Source organism: Anabrus simplex, chromosome 2, assembly GCF_040414725.1.
Source record: "Anabrus simplex isolate iqAnaSimp1 chromosome 2, ASM4041472v1, whole genome shotgun sequence".
Classification (NCBI taxonomy): Eukaryota; Metazoa; Arthropoda; class Insecta; order Orthoptera; family Tettigoniidae; genus Anabrus; species Anabrus simplex.
The window spans coordinates 420,267,239-420,283,903 of record NC_090266.1 but is presented as its reverse complement, the minus strand read 5'-3'; positions in this window follow the sequence as shown (position 1 = coordinate 420,283,903).

The window sequence follows — 16,665 nt, the reverse complement described above, 5'->3', positions numbered from 1 at the left end:
ATTTACTCAGCAGTTCTACCTCTTTATTAAGAACATTGCATTCGGTGTCTGTGTTCCAAGATCCGCCTTCATTGTCTTGGTTTAAGCTGACGCACCCGCTATGCTAAGGCTGGTATAGCCTTATTCAAGTCACGTCCGTACAGGCCATGAAGGCCCTTGGAGGAGTGGATGGTAAAGGCTTCCACCATTGTTAACCTTGGCACGTGATGAGGTAGAGTGGTTAGCTCTACGCCCGGCCGCCTTTGCCCCCAGGAATTAACCTGGTACTCATTTTTGATGTATGCTGAGTGAACCTCAGGGCCATATGCACCTCCGTAAGTGGAAATCTCGTTTCTTAAATTTTACGACTTCCTGATGGGGATTCAAACCTACGTCCTTCCGGGCGAACCGAGCACGCCTTTACCGCCTCGGCCAGGCAGCCCCTATAGCCTTCTTAAGTCGGTTGAAATCCACTCCTAATACTATTCTAATATGAACTACATCCTTGGCAGAGAAAATGTGTGTGTGGGTGTGTGTATAGAATTACCATTTCAAATTCTAGCAATGCCTAGTTTTCACTCCGTATTATTACTGGGTAGAGCAGTTCTGATCTTAGTGTCAGACACGGGTATCATTAGAATATTTTACCGTTTCGATAGTTTAGTGTGTAGTGCTTTGGAGACCACACTGACGCTATATCCAGTATCTACTAAGCATTTGAATGTCAATCCTGATGTGCGGGCTGCAATAATAGAAAATTCTCTCGTTACGATGGCCTCTTGATTATTTCCATTCCTAATAAGATCTTCAGGGTGTGTCACCCATGAATCTACTTGTGCGACAGTGTAGTTAGAATCGTGTTTATCACAAGTATGTTACGCCTTCGAATTGTCTAGTTAATTGATGACTTTCTGTCACCGCCCACCTCATATGACTGAGTGGATGGGTTTAGTCCTTGTCTATTTTCTATCGGTTAGATGCTGCGGGAAGGCAATACTTTCAGCTCCAGTTCAATCTGTGTTCAGGTTTGTCTCGTTTCCACCGGTCTTTTCACTATTGGTGTCCTGTGCATTTCGTCTAGGTGTATTCGACTATCCCTGTATCTTTCTTCTGTTGTGCTTTGGTAGTTCTTTTGACTGTCTTGTGCTCTTGGCCTAGGATGGAGTTGGCTCTAGTAGTATGGTCTTCGAGATCTTACTCTCAACTTGCACCATCTCATGATTCTCATGTCGTTCCTTCCACGACTGAAATTGCTCCCACGGTGGTCCTGCTCTTTGGTAAGGTCTCCGGTTATCCCTTACTTGATTCGTTGGTCTCGGATAGAAAGCTGGTAGTCGCTCAATAGTGGTATCATTGTCAATAGCCGAAGTCGGCCTCAAGGTATGAACACAATGTGGGCTTTGGCTCATCATTCATAATGACATATAGCTGGTGGTATGGTTTAAATGTCTTAATACGACCCGTGCCTGTTTGGAGGACTGCAACTTTGTGGCTATCAAGATTCTCTGGATATTAGGTGGCAGCTTATTTTCAATGGTCTTAATTAGTTCCTGCTACGTATGTGCAGAATCGAGCTCTCTCATTCTGTATAATTGATCAATGAAGTAGCCTTCATATCTTGTAGAAAAAAAATGACCCGTACTTTTTCGAATTCAATTCCAGTCTGAGAAGAACCTTCTGTGAAATGAGAACATGGCGGGTTAAAAATAGGTGAAAAAGACGTATGCGGGGAAATGGCAAGATATTTCAAAGATCTACTCAACACAGAAGCACCCAAAAGGAGTAGGACTCTACAGTACAGCGGAGACATCAACCAAGGAGGAGCACCCACCAGAACAGAAGTTGTGAATGCAATCAAGGATCTCAAGAACAACTAAGTGGCAGGTAATGATGGTATATGCGCCGAGGAGATCAAATGGGGTGGTCCTGCAATGGAAGAAAGCATGTACAGAATAATAATGAACATAAGGATAAATAAGAAGGTACCTAGCGACTGGAATGAAGCCATAATTATACCAGTACATAAGAAAGGAGACAAAAGAATACTGGTTTGCTACAGAGGTATCTCACTGCTAAACATTGGGTACAAGATACTCTCGAGTTTATTGCTGAATAGAGTGGAAGCACAGCTTGAATCGACCACAGGAGAATACCAGGGTGGTTTCCGGAAAGGGAGAAACTGCATAGAACAAAACCATGGACTCAAGAGAATCATAGAACACAGACACAGGAAAGGAAAGGACACAATAGTGACATTTTTAGACTTCGCAAAAGCCTACGACTCGATGGACAGGAACACACTACTGAACATCCTTCGCGACAGAGGATTGGATTCTTCGACACATGCATTGCTGGGTAAAACACTGAAGGCTACATCCGCTAGAGTAAGATACCGGAGTATGTTGTCAGACAGCTTCGAAATTAAGACAGGAGTCCGACAAGGAGATGGTCTGTCGCCAAGCAGTGGAGACAGTTGAATAGAACCATGCGAATTGAAAGTGATTGGATATAAGATGAAAAACAATGCCATAGTGTATTGCCTTGCCTTCGCAGATGATATGGTGTTGTTACATAAGGTGGAAGAAGACGCGAAGTTGGCACTAGCAAATCTAGCCGAGACTGCAGCAAAGTTTGGTCTAAAAATAGCCTACAACAAGACGAAGGTACTGAATACGAAGACCGATTGGAATGAAAAGGTCAAGTGAGAGAGAGAGTCGAAACCTTCCGATACCTAAGTGAGAACTTCACGGGTAAAGTACAAAGCAAGAAAAGTACCACAGACAGAGCTCAACTGCTGCTGAAACTACGATAGGCAGCCATGACTACATATGAAAAGAAGAATCTCTCGAGGAACGCCAGACTGCGACAATACATGATAACCATCAGGAATGCTGCATTATATGCAACTGAAACGCTGATATTTGGCAAGAGAGCATGCATACAATATTGGAGAAAGAGGAAAGAAGAATCTTGTGACATATATGGGGCATCAAAAAAATGCGGAATCTGGGTATACAGATCAATGCAGGAACTACATGAGAGTATAGAACCAATCTCGAGTGTGATAAGAAAGAGAAGGTTAGGATTTTTTGGACATCTCATGAGGATGGATGACAGTAGGCTGACGAAGAAGATATGGAATGCAACCTGCTTAACTGGAAATAAGTGGATGAAGGAAGTCAGAGAAGAATGGGAGACTATTGACATAAAGGAAAAAATCCACTGATGACAGTACAGGATAGGTCCAAATACAGAAAGCTCGTGGAAGGTCACAGATGGACGGACACCAGGATCTAGATTCAGATCACCGAAGCAGAGAGAAAGAGGAGGAGTGAGAGAATGAAGAGGTATTGGGAAGAAAGGAGACGTGCCGAACAAGTCACTCGTGATCCTCAGGGGTCGTAACGAACCGAATACAATAAGAATCATAGATTCCGAGAGAATGCAAATATTAACAGCGATTACATAAAAACAAAAAACTTGAGTACATAGATTAGACTATATCAGCTTTTGTGATGACGGTGAAACATGCACGAATTATAATATGGGCATCATTGGTATAGTTCATTCGCGAAACGTCTTTTGTGGGACGAATGTTGTTCAGTGTTCACTGTCGCACTGTATAGCCATCAGGATGTTTGGGAGACAACATTGGCGGATTTGATTAAGGCTTCATTCACAGAGTTTATTTGAATTGTTTCATCTATGTTCTAATTATGTTAGTGGCTTCACCAATATTAGATTTGACTTCATTTCTCATGTGCAATTCGTAATGATTTACTACCGATATCTGCTTATCATTTTCCTGATCACGACGAATAAAGACGTGAAATTAAATGCCCGTGGTCTACCATGCCAATACTTTCCTACTTGACACGTTTTATTTTATTTCAACTTCACTAAAACGCTCGCCGTCTTCGTTAACGATACCGTACTTCATTCGACAATACCCTTAAAAATCCCAATGGGAAAATGAGCATAAACATGCATGATACTTCATGCTATTTTCCGCGCTTCAACGTGCTAGCGGCCCCGCAATACACATCAGGTTAACTTGGAGTCGCGAGGCTTCATGCGAACCGAGCCCGGTGTTCGCAGTCGATGGAGTCGACACTCTCGATTCCAGGCTTCTCTCGCGCCCATCCCTAATTATACCAATCCCTAGACATTAGTCTCTTAGTTTATTGTGATCCAACTTTTATTCCCAATGTGCCCTTCAGAATGGGTTAAAATTAAAGGGGGTATCGGACGGAAGTTTCGATTTCTGGATAAGGGATAAGTTTATTAGGAAATACAATTCAGGGCTCGAGAAATTGACGAACAAAGACGTCATAATTAGCAAGTCGAAAAAACAACGCGTATTTAAATAACAAAAGAAAATCATTAGCTATTGGACGATTATGGAAATGATCACTATGTTACTCGCAACGGAATAAAATAAAAGAGGGCAAAGATAAGTAAAAATCTCTCTTGCAAACAAGGAGTTGAGTTAAGGGTAATCTCTACCTATTCCAACTAATAAGTTTATTTTAGTACGAAGATTCGAATAAGATGTTATTTTAATCACTGCATTGCAGTTACGTTATTTAATTTAAGCTGTCAAAACTGCTGAAAATTGACTATCAATTGGAGTTAATTTTACCTCCCGCAAGGAGTTTTTACTTAGCATTTAATCCAAATTAAATGGATCGTTAAGAATAAAAGTGGTAACATTCACAGTCGTGAATATGTATGGCAAAATCACGTTGTGCAAACTAACGAAAAGAAATATCAGTGCTAGACAAGATTCACAACAACGATGATAGAGCAACAAAAATAACAATGTAAAAACGTTATGAAGGGGGTAATATACGCTGATAAACACATTTCATAAAATAACAATCATCAATAACAAATCATAACCATCAACGTATCTACCAATAATACAAATATAACTAATAAGAAATCTGAAATAAACTCATCATTGTGTCCACGCTGATATTTATTACTAGCGAATGTACCCGTGCTTCGCTACGGTATTCTACATTGTATTCGAATATCGAAGTAAATAGTGTACATGCAGTAAATAAGATTGTTTTAAAATTGCATGTCTCTTAGCGTTATCCGAGAAAGAGCATGGGGAGGTCCCCGTACGTTGTTTCCAATGTAAAGTATTTGTTACGGATTTGTGATATAACGGCAGGCTCACTTGCCTACTGCCATTCACAATCGAGTTGGGAAGTTTACATTATAATTGCAGTCTCCATTGCCTACTACGCGGACAGAATCGATTTGGGGAGTTTTCGTTAAAATGGCAGCCCCCTTTCCTACTTCCAGACAGATTACAGTTGAGGAGTTTCTATTATAATGGCAGGCAATTACCCTACTATCACTCGAAATTGAGTTGTGCAGTTATCATTATAATGCCAGGCCCATTTTCCTACTGCCAGCCAGCTTACTGCCAGTCACACCAAGTTGGAGAGTTTCCATCAAAATAGCAGGCCACTATGCCTAATGCCAGTCACATTTTAGATGAGGACATTTCTTTATAATGGCGGGCACCCTTGCCTACTGCCAAACACAATCGGGTAGGGGAGTTTTAAACAAAACTGCATGCTCACTTGCCTTCTGCAAGTCAAATCGAGAAGGGAACTATTCATTACAATTGTAGGCCTTCCTTACTAATGACAGTTACACAGGAGTTGGAGAAGGAACCCTTTCCTACTGCCAGTCAAAGTCGGTGTGGGGAGTACTGATTACAATAGCAGACCCACCCTTTCTCGATCGCTACAAATCGACATCAGTGAATATATATAGATCGACATACGAAAGTATATGCGTGCTTACAATATTGAATACCTTCATTTACAGATTAACTGCTACTAAACGTACGTCATATCGACAAAGGATTATACCATAAGACACGCCAGATTTAGTGGCCTAAATGGCTGGTCCTATGATATGTCATCTATTCTTGGGTCAGACTGAGTTAGAAACGTGGAACAGGGTAAAGGTTTTGTAAGATTATCTCACATTACATTACTTTTCGGATAATTATGTGACAGCTACATACATAGCATTTGGCTTACATATGGCTACTGGGTGGGCCAATTTTCGTGAAGAGTTTGATGATTCTGTATTTCATACAAGTAATTGAAAGTATGTATTAAGCATGTGAAAATTCCAAATTGACTTAACATCGATTAATAGAGAAAAATGAAACGTAAAAGGGATACAGATACGGCAAAAGTCATAAGACCAAGGTTGTAGATCTTTCCAAATTGAACGGAGATTGTGCAATCCGTTATGCGATGGGAATTTCCGAAGGTCTGCACCATCATTAAAATTGCCTGCATATTTCGATATTCTTCGCGGATAAAAAGTGAAAAATTTAATGATCTTGGATGTTTTCCGTTCGTTACAGGCTAAAACGTACAATTTTGTCATATTGCAATTATCTTCTTTTTCTTCATGCAGATTATGCCGCAATCTGGATTTTGGGCGAGGCGGGTAAAAATTAGGACTTTCAGGAAACTAAACCAAAAATTATGGAGATGGTCATTATTATCCCTTAAACGGAAAGCTGTACGAAAATTTCGCCAAAATAGTCAGTGTAGAGGCACACAGTCGTTACGATTTGATTTGTATAGATAAGGAATCTGCTCCATGTAAAACACCCTTTGGGTTATGTCCGCTGGACTTAACCTGCAAAAGTGACCATTCATGATATCTCCCTTATTAATCCTTCTGACGAAAAAATGCACATGAATAAAAGGTTTAGAGGTGGAATTCCATCACGTTTGGTCGATTTCCAGTCAGGTTGGTCTTGTTCTGTATATATTATGGAAGAGTAAAATCACCATTTCGGTTCCCTATAAACCGCCAGTCCATTCCGGAATATGAAATGTTATTTACGTTGAATACCTACCTTTGGACAGGTGGATGCTAAATATAAATTTTGGTTCGAATGTCTTCAGTAGTTTTCAGGTTGTAAGGAATACGCTTTACACGCACCCGCTCGTGAGTTAAGTCTCCCTTATTAATCCTCGTATCGAAATGATGCACATGAGAAAAAAGGTTTAGAAATTAATTTCTACCCAGGTAGGTAGATTTCCATTAAGTTTGGTTGTGTATATATTGTGGAAGTGCAAAATCACTGTTTCGGTTTCGTATAAACCCCCAGTCAGTTCAGGGATTCAGAAAAAATATTTGCCCTAAAACCTATCAAGGACAGGTGTATTCTAAATATGAGTCTTGGTGGAAATACATCCAGTAGTTTGTAGCACTCGCGTACATACGGCGTAATTAAGGAAGAAAATAATACAGTTAAGAAAGTCGAAAGTAATAGAAAATGGAGTATAACTGAGGACAGCCGGACAACGACAAATAGCCAATGTAAATGCCAAGTGAATGTATTGGAAAATCAAATGCCCTTCAATAAATTATGCTAGTGTGAGTTATGGATATAATAAAGCGGTAACAGAGGAGAAATTTAGGTCCAGTGATTCTTAGGTAAACAAATAATAAGAAGATGACTAATGGTGTTATTACTTAATCTATTCGAGGGCGGTTATAACCTCCAACGATATTCCGCCAATATCGCGCAGATAGGCCGATTGACGCCTCTATTGCCTTCTACCCAAGGAACAACCACGAATTTAAAAGCATGATGAGGAAAATGGCAATACGTTACTTCCCTGCTGGCATGCAGTCAGAGACGTTGCCATGGTAACCTGTAGGTTCGTTGTCGGTCTGTCGGTCACTCAATGCAGAGCATAGTACCAGCAGAAAATTGTAAATTTCTCCGTTATGTGAAGAGTAAGGTAAATTATGAACAAAACGAAAGTTGTTTATAATGAAGAGAGGTTTCACATACGGTAAACGAAGTTTACAGAAAATCAATAGTATAAGAGAAAATGGAGGGAAACCATTCTGATTTTCCTATAAACCCCCCGTCTATTCAAAGATTTTAAAATGATATGTATAACGAAACCTCCCACGGGTTGAGTATACTCTAAATATGAAGCTTTGTTGAGATCTATCCAGCCGTTTCGACGTGATGGTGGAAAAACCAATCTGGTTTTCCTATAAACCCCCCGTCTATTCAAAGATTTTAAAACGATATACATATCGAAACCTTCCCCGGGATGAGTGTACTCTAAATATGAAGTTTGGTTGAGATCTATCCTGCAGTTTCGACGTGATGGCTGAACAGACAAACAGATAAACAGACAGACAGACAGACAAACAAACAGACACGAAAAGTAAAAACCACCGATTCGGTCTTCAGTTGACCTAAAATGGATAAATATCTGAAAAATTGGCAAAACAAAAGAAATTACAGACAGCGGACCTCCTACAATTTTATTTATATAGATACTGTGATAGAGTAAATGGTTATTACCCAAGAATAAAATAAGAAATCATGAAACGTGTCTTCACCATCAAAAAGATTACTCAAAATGTCATAATGTTCGAGCACAAACAGAATTAACATTAAGTAACTGATCCATGTGCCGGCCCGTTGGTGTAGGGGTAGTGTGCCTGCCTCTCACCCGGAGTCCCCGGGTTCGATTCCCGTCTAGGTCAAGGAATTTTCTCTCGACCTGACGGCTGGTTCGAGGTCCACTCAGCCTACGTGATTAGAGTTAAGGAGCTATTGACGGTGAGATGGCGGCCCCGGTCTCGAAAGCCCAGAATAATGGCCGAGAGGATGCGTCGTGCTGACCACACGACCCCTCGTAATTTTCGGGCCTTCGGGCTGAGCATCGGTCGCTGAGCAGGCCAAGACCCTTTCAAGGGCGTTAAGTGCCGTGGGGTTTGGTTTGCTAACTGATCCATGTGTTCTGAAAGACATGCTATGAAAATACGTTGGACCATATGACCTTGAAAATATACCATGGAAATGTGCCACTCGATCTCGTGATTAAAGCATAATAGAAATATTTGAACATCGATCAATTAATAATCCAACATTATCGCGATGATCACCCATCGTTGTAACGAAATCCATTAGTAACTATCTTATAAGACTTCCAATACACTTTATTTTGCTATGAACAGTCATTCCCTGGTTAACAGGGAAATACGGAAATTAGTGCATTTTAAGTCATCGTATCATTTGAGTGTTATAATTCCAATAATCCACGAGAAACGCTCCTCTCAATAAATCCAACCGCTGAGTCAACCACTCACTGAGATATCCAAAACAATAATTCACAAGTTCAGTCAATGAGGAAACTTCACATAACATGAGCACCTTTGTAAAAATTTAACACTGATAACATTTGGATTTATAATAATTTATTATTAAGGTAAGTTGCTTATCTGAAAGTGTTAACAATTTCAAAAATACAAATTATCAGCAAATCATCAGAAAAATCCCCGTGACCTCGGGTCACAATGAAAAGGTGATATTTTATAAACCTTAATTGGCACTCTAATTTCACCATTATCAAATATCACTACTAAAATGATTCTACGATGTTAAATTAGGATCTGTTTACATTTCGGATAATTCTTAATTACATTTCATGATTTTTAAATCCATGAAGGATTCTAAGTGTGTTATGTTGAAAATTCCATCCAAAAGTCCAACTGTCACGCTTAAATTAGACTTTAAAATAACACAGTGGAGAAAAAGTATGTGCATGTTTTACATTATTGCTAGCCACATTTTTTTCTACTAAATCTCTCCTCAAATCTAAGAAATATCTACTAATTAAGGAACTTGGAAGAGGCGAAATCTCTGCTAATCAGTACTCACCATTACGCTGCTTTTCAACCCATGATTTGGGTGATACGCGGCTGTGATTGTGTGGTCATCCATCTTGTATGATGAGCACTTAAGCTGGACATTGTGATGGTGGTGTATACGATTCAATCCATATTCATTTTAGGTATCAAGTAGAGTTCCAGGAAACATTGGCTTTTTCTCTCCTCGAGGCGATGGTTGTAGATCTTGTTAAATCTGAAGCCTCTCAAAGATATACCATGGGGAAATTTACCCACTTACCTCATCGACATCGCAGCTTAGAAAAAACGCCTGTTATATTTACTAATTTCATTACTGAACCACTGCACTGCACTCATTTCGTACATACCACTTTTATTAATTTTTATTTTAAGGAAGCCGTGACGCACCGTATCACTAAATTCATCATATTTGTCGCAGGCGCACTGATACACAATCGAAGACTTAACATTCTAAAGGGGCTAGGCGCCAGAAAAAAATACTTTAAGAGATAATAATGAAAATCACTGCCAAATGCTCCAATCAAATAATTTTGTCTATTCTGTGTGACAAACCCATCATCAAATCACTTATATAACCAACCATGTACATAGCAGGTGCTATAGTGGTTATATCTATTAGAAATTACAATCTAGAAATGAAAATTACGCAAGGGGCTATGGCTAATATATTATTCATGCTACATGGGCTCCATCCTATATACATATACAATGCCCTTTTGATGGTATCTCATTCACCCATGGGCACATACTCTTATCTCTAAAACATAATTCCTTTTGTTGTTATTATCAACACACACTATTATCAAAATGGCTGCTTGTTGCCTTTCATGGCTGTCTTTAAATTTATTACAATGAAATGTAAAAACAATTGCACAGCCACAACATAATATAAAATCTCTCGCCGTTACAGTCATTGGACACTATAACGTTATCAAGTACAGTTAGTTCTGCCACTGATGCACTGAACTCGCCTTTCTACACATATGAAAATTATACCGCTGGTCACTTTTAGCAACCCTACTAATATACAACATATTACGTTATGTACAGTGGCGGTACGTTTCCGCATTCTTTATCAACACTTTGCGGCATTTATTTTTACACTGAGTTCACGCATTAAGGTCGGTTCAATGGAATTACACGATTCCTTTAGTTACATTTATGGTTGAGATAACATATTTGTTTGTGATGTCTTTTACTGAGATGAGGAGAGGTTGGAAGATATACATGCTAGTCAATCCACGTAAGTCGCGTCGGAGAGTAGCTCAGGAAATGGGTACTTCACATTCATCAGCATGCAGTGCAACCGAATTATTAAGTTTACGATTTTACCGGACTCATTCACTCCAGAAAATAGAGATTTCATTGCAAGAATAAAGTTTTGCAATTGGCTGTTGAATAGTGTCCACAATAGTGGACACAATTATTTCTGACCATTATATTCACAATATTCCCTAACCATTTTTTGATGAAATGACTGAAGAAGAAAAAGAAAAAGAAAAAAGAAAGAAGAAAAAGTACGGCTATTTCCAGCAGGATGGTGCGACGGCTCATACGGCGCGTAGCTATTTGCGGCGGATGCAGGCGTTGCAGTAAGTGTTCGAAGATGATCATCAGTAAAGGTTTATGTCCCATCGTTGGCCTTCTTCTTCATTTTTCTGGTTTTGAATGGTCTCAGCCAGAGCTCTCTGACTTGTCTCCACAGTCATTGACGATACAGTAATTTCTGGAATTGTTGTTCTTAACACAATCTTTTGAAATAATGGCGTGATTCCAGTTTGGGTTTCTAATTGATTGTTACAATCATTGCTTATTATTGCATTATCTAAAAGATATCGGGACTTAATTTTTCAACTAGTTGACAGCAAAGAGAAGGAAGGAATACAAAGGTACAAGTCTACACTCCATTGACCTGTATTGAGACTCTACAAACAAACCGACCGGGTAACATATAAGGGAAATATTTACACGAAAATATATTGATTTTACAGTCAATTAGGTATGGTGTAATCGCTTTTTCTATCTGGAAAGTAGGATTACATACCAAACAAGGTATGTTTAAAGGTATATTCCTACCCCTACTCTTAATGAATTTATTAAATGGGTTCCTTCAGGTTCACATAACGGGCATTGAAATATAAGGTGGTTTATGAGGCCTATGCTTATATTGTAATGGCACTTATTGTTATCCGGGATTTTAATTCGAAAAAGGTATGCTGGAGGGCATGCGTGATTTAAACGTAGACATACATTTGTGATCTGTCGTCTCATATATTCTCCTTTAGCAAACCATCATCGTTTCGGAATAGAACATTGAATGCGATATATGAACTTCCAATTTTTTTTCGGGAGACCTCCGCCATTGGTTATTCCATGCTTCTCTTGTTAATGTGTGGAGTTATCTGTATGTGGAACAGCGATATAATACTATCAAATCCATTTGCGGCTTCATTTTCTAATTTATTCACGTGTTTATTTCTTTTTATCCTCTCGTGTCCAGGAATCCAAGTGATGATTGTATTTCGGTTTCCCGTGTTGAGTTCCCGTCATATACGTCTGATATTTTGTTCACACCAGTTGCTCCTTTTGCCATTTGGTAATACATTTAGTGCACAAATGAATATCGGTGCATATTAGCGCTTTATTAATCTGATGTTTTTTATGAATAATAGGGATCGTCGGATTGCGAATAATGCTGCTGTGTAAATTGAAGCTATGCTCGGTAGAGTCTATGTTTTACCGAACGAAAGTTGTGAATAGTAAAAAGTCGCACCTACGCGAGTCGGATTGTAATGTTCTAACCCATCTGTGAAAAGGATTGACATTGATTTGGATTAACACCATTTTCCAGAAATATTTTTTTGACGATGATTTTACTCTTTTTTAACGATGGTTCTATATTTTCAGATGTAAATTTAATAATTTATTTTTCTATAACGTAATATAAATATCACGTTAATTCTAGTTTGAATAATTTCGTTTCTGTAAGGAAAGCACTGATTATTATAGGTCCATACTCGTGATGGTATTTTTTATCAGTAGTAAGTTTTCATGGCAATTCTCTGATAATAATTTTAATTTTGTCATAATAGGAGTTTAAACTGTTTTCAGTTTGTCCATTATATATTTTATAGATCGTTGCTTTCTTCTAATTTCAAGGGGACGTTCTGTCTTTTCTACTCAAAGCGTAGTCTATTGGTTGGAGATGAAATTAGTTCTTTTTCCGATTTTTATTTTTATATTATGTCAGTAAATTGACTGCCATAATCCATCATGCTTCTAATACACTTTTTATAAACCGCTGTCCGACTCGTTGGCTGAACGGTCAGCGTACTGACCATCGGTTCCGAGGGTCCTGGGTTCGATTCCCGGCCGGGTCGGGGATTTTAACCTTAATTGGTTAATTCCAATGGCACGGGGGCTGGGTGTATGTGTTGTCTTCATCATCATTTCATCCTCATCACGACGCGCAGGTCACCTACGGGTGTCAAATAGAAAGACCTGCACCTGGCGAGCCGAACCCGTCCTGGGATATCCCGGCACTAAAAGCCATACGACATTTCATTTCATAAACCATTAGAAGCGTAATGGAGTCGCTTCCCTATCTTTGTCCGGTTAATGACGTTTGAAATCTTTTGTCTACTGTTCTTACTGAATTTGCTGTGTGTTCCCGACCATTTACTGTAACTATTCCCAAATATTTGACATTATTCGTGAGTTGAATATCCTGATTTTCCATTCGAACCGGCCTAACATCTAGGTATCTTTTGATTTGAAAAAGAAATGGCAGCTTATCTTTTGGACGCATTTATTTCTAATCCCATTAATGTAAGTCATTTACTTCAACTAAAGTTTGTATTAGATTTATGCTGCATTCTTCGGCAGAATTTTGGGTTTAGTATATTATTATGTCATCTGCGAATTGTAGAATCCTTTATTTACGTGTTACAATGGATTCTATTTCCACTCTAAATAATAAATAGCGTATCGGAATCAGTATATCGAAGGCTTACTTCTAAAACCTCGTATGTCCCAGTGTTCTTCCTACCCATTACATTCCTTATGACTGGTCACGCCTCTCAGCCACATCCATATGCAGTCCCTCAGAATAACATTTTCCTGTGCTAGTGTGTAAAGGAATGTGTAGGTATGTTGTTTGTAAGCGAATTTGCGTACTCCTACAGTATAATATACTTAAGGTTCATCTTCCTTTACACATAACCATAGGAAAACGAACACAAAAAAAATTATTTCGATGGGCTGCATATCCACATGTGGCTGGGAGGCGTGACCAGTCTTAAGGAATATAATAGATAGGAAGAGCACTGAGACATACTGTACCCTGATGAGATAGGCCCTAGTTTCACGATTTGGTTTTTTTGAAGATGAATACAGATATAAAGGAATATTGAATTGAATACAGTGTCAGTTTTGTGTGGACGGTAGGATTTCAACATGAGCTAGACATATCGCGACTGTCCGTCGCCACAGTAAGCTTGTCATTAGGGGGAGAATGTTTCTTGGCCAGAAGATAAGAGGATTAAAGCTAGAGCTCACAACAACGAAGTAATGACTTCAAGGAAGTGAAAGAGTATATATTTCGGACCAAGGGCGAGCAGATGTATCACCAATACCGGGAATATGACGTACCAGTTTTTTCCACGCCCGAGGCATTTGGTGTTGTCAACGTTACAAGGAAGAGATTTCAAACTAACCGAAGCGGTGTTGACCAATGAGAAAATTTATCATAGGCCCGCAGATAAACCAACATAAGAAAAACTCAGAGTGAACTCCAGTTAGCTTCTCCGATAACAATAATTAAATTATTCCAACCACATAATTGAATAGAGGGGATTTTTGTGATATCATTCCCATGTAGATTAATTGTAATCGTAATAAATTAAAGTAATGAATTCGTGGAAATGACCCACGCTATCTCGCCATTGGTCGAGATGAGCACGCCATCAGGGACGCCGAGTTAGCGCGCGAAAGGTGGAGGACAGAAATTAAGTGATATTTCCATGATCACCGAACGATATGAGTTCAGAATACGACACATGAATGTGTATCGCCAGTGTATTAAGTAGGATAAAGCAAGAGATCCAAATCCACCTGCATATGCCGATTTAGGATAACCAACCCCCCTCCCCAGGAGGTGACCGCGGATGACCCCGGCGGGAAACCATATCGTCCATAAAAGTCCAGTAGTGGAACCTCACCCACCCAGTCGTTTGAAGTCACCAGTTGTGACCGGTCGTATGAAGTAGTTGAGACTCTGACACGTTGACTCTGTAAGTCAGTACCTCGGAACGCATTTGAAGTCAGTTAAAGCTGAAAGTGCGTGAGTTATTAGGAGAATGAAGACGAACAGTGAGATTATCCATAGTACCGAGTGTAACTAATCAGTACAACTGTATGTTGAATTTAATAAATGTCATGTGATTGAATAATAAATAATTAACGGAACGCCGATAGTACCTTTGGAAGGCAGTGTGCGGAGCCTGAAGTAAACACCTCAAGATAGACGGTGAATAACCATCCGAGCAGGGAACTATAGGAGCTAGGCGATTATCAAGACGGCTTAGAAATAAACCAGGAAGTGCCGGTTGAAGATGCGATACGCGCCGGTTCAAATGAACGACATTTCGTCGTAATGTGTCACGACGTGTGTTTCGGGCGTATATGAAGAGTATATTGTGCGAGTGTCAGGGGTCTAGGAGCACCTATAAGTGTTTTTTTTGTTCTTAGTATGCTTGCGTAAAATAGTGTAATAAGGTATTAATCATGGCTAGTCACCCAGAAGTGTTTTATTGTGTTAAATTTGTATTGTGCGACATGATGGACGAGTAGATCACCATGGGGCCGTAAGGCCTATACCTCATCCGCTACGAGACAATGGAATTCTACATAGGAATGAGTACACAATTTTGATATTTGGGGGATGTTATCGCGACTAAACGGGGTTCAGTGTAAATTAATTATGGTTACTTAACATGGTCCGCCTCCTGAGTCCATGATTTTATTTTTTTGTGTAGACGGACGAACTAATTTATATTAACGTAATAATGGGTTAGATTAATTAATTTGAGTATTTGTTTGTTGTATATAATGTAAATATGGGATATATTTCTTTCAATTAAGGCATGCTGTTTGTAATTCTTTGACTTAAGTTCATTTAAAGTGTTAAATTCTTTTTTTTTTGTGCTAACCCATTTATTTGATTTCATTCACTGCGGTGATCATTTGTATTTTAATTAGGAATAATTTCTATTAGATAGCCAGATTATGAAAGAGCCAGAGTATGTAAAATTTGTGTTGCGTACGGAAGGTCATTAAAATACTAATAATAATCATGTTTGTGAGTTGACAATGGAAAGTAAATTAATAACAATAATAATATTTGTGCGTTTGCAAGTTGAAGTATAATAATAATGACAGTGCTTCGTGAGTTAGCCAGTGCAAATATAATAATCAATGTGGAGATGACATGTAGCGTTAAAGACTTTCATTCGCGTAATCAGTTCGATTTTACGTAAATTTTTGATTTTACGTTTTTGGACTTTAATTTAACCATTAAAATTTGTTTAAAAGCGATATAGGCACGTGAAGTAGAATGGCCACGATATGTTAAAAGCCCAGAATGATTTGAGCCCATATTTAGAGTTGGAAGTCATGAGGGACGAATATCCGGCGTGAAATAAATTGAGCCGTATTGTTTGTAATGATGAAATAGATGAATCTCAAGGCCTAAGATGATATAAAATACAGATGCCGGTGTTATTAGTGGTAGAATCCACGCACCGAGGATTAATTTATGAATTAAATGTTTGAAGAGTTCCGATGAAAGGAAATGGACTTCAAAGTGGAAGGAATAGTTTAGCAATCGCCGGCATTGGAGGTATTTGCCCAGCCGCGATGTGCCATAGGTTGTGAGATGTGTCTTGGGAGGAC